Raw genomic sequence first — 1,735 nt, forward strand, 5'->3', positions numbered from 1 at the left:
TATGAAGCAGTTTTAGTAATTCCTTAGCTTTCTATTTATCTTCTACTACTTGAGAACTCACACTTTACTAAGGAAACCTAGGCTAACTTAGCTATGAATTTCACTGAGGCAGGGAAAACCAAGTATGCCACCTTGAGCCCATCATGAATGGTGAACATAATTGCACAAATAGAAAACACTTTTTATCATGCATTCTAGAGTTAAATTATATGTTTTATTAAGAATTGGCTAATATTATTTGGCAATGTGTGGTTGAACCAGGGATAAATTATGTCACTTGTCTTCAGTTATATCACAAGGCTTTCCCAGTTGTCACCCACCCAGTTAAAACCAGTTAGGTTCTATTATTCTGGGGAAAGGAACTGCATCTATAGGATAGCAGTTGTGGCAGAATATTACTTAGAAGCTGCAGTAAGCTTACTGAGGTTTACATGAAGAGAATATGTATGTGATAAATGCAGTATCAGTATATTATTTTTAATAATGCACATGTATATATTCTGATTAGGAAGTTCTTAGGCAAATTTGAAGTGAATTCTCTGTCCAAACATTTGTAACTGAATAATAATAATAAAAAAATTAAAATATATTAATCTCAAGTATTAAAACTATGTAGTCAATAATATCCCCTCCAATGGGAAGGAAAGTAGTGTTGATTTGCTGTTGCAGAAAAACTAGGAAGAGAAAGGGCTATACACTAGTTTGGAATTGCTGCAATATGAATGAGTCTAATTCAACCAAAAGGAGATTTAACTTTAACTCAAAAGTAACATATCAGAGAATGGAGGTAGTCAACTTATGACCACAACTGAGTCCAAAATTTCTGCTGCTAGGTGAGACATTTGTTAAGTGAGTTTTGACTCATTTTACCACCTTTCTTGTCACAGTTGTTAAGTGAATCACTGCAGTTGTTAAGTTAGTAACACGATTGTTAAGTGAATCTTGCTTTCCCATTGATTTGCTTCTCCAAAGGTCGGGAAAGCTGATCACATCAACCCAGGACATTGCAACCATCATAAATATGAATCAGTTGCCAAATGTCCGAATTTTTATCTCTTGACCATGGCAATGTTACAATGACTCTTAAGTGTATCATAAGTGCCTTTTTTCAGTGCCACTGTAACTTTGAATGGTCACTAAATGATCTGTTGTCAGTTGAAGACTATCACTGGAACTCATATGTGTATGTATGCGTATCAGTGTCTTCTTGTGTTATATATCCCAAGTGTGGAAAAATGCAATAAACTTTAGCAAAATCATAACTGAACTGAAATTTGAACTATAGATCTTTATCTAAGCCTATCTCGTTAGGCAAGATTATCTGGTTGGGCGAGGCAACCTCCTGCTGCCTTCCCACAACCAAAGTCAGTGACAGGAAGTCACAAGTTGCAAGCCAGCAGGAAGGCAAATGGCTGCTGCCCGGTGGGGAGGGGGGGGAGGGAAATGAGGCAGTGTAGGAGAGGGGCAGTGAGGGTGCAAGGGAGAATCAGGGAGCAGGGGGCTTGGCTGGGAAAGGGTATGTGGATGGGGAGTTTACCCAGACTTGTGACTTCTGTGCCAGCTTCCCCCCTTGGCAGAGAAGGTTGCAAATGGCAATCCTGTGATTGCAGGGCTCTGCACCTGCTTGTAAGTGCAAACTGGTTGCCAAGTGCCCAGATCATGTTCATGTAACTGTGGTGGTGGTGCTGGTACAGCTGGAACTCCAATGGCCAGTTATAACCACCATTTGTTCAGC

Source organism: Vipera berus (genome assembly GCF_964194415.1).
Source record: "Vipera berus genome assembly, chromosome: 3".
Classification (NCBI taxonomy): domain Eukaryota; kingdom Metazoa; phylum Chordata; class Lepidosauria; order Squamata; family Viperidae; genus Vipera; species Vipera berus.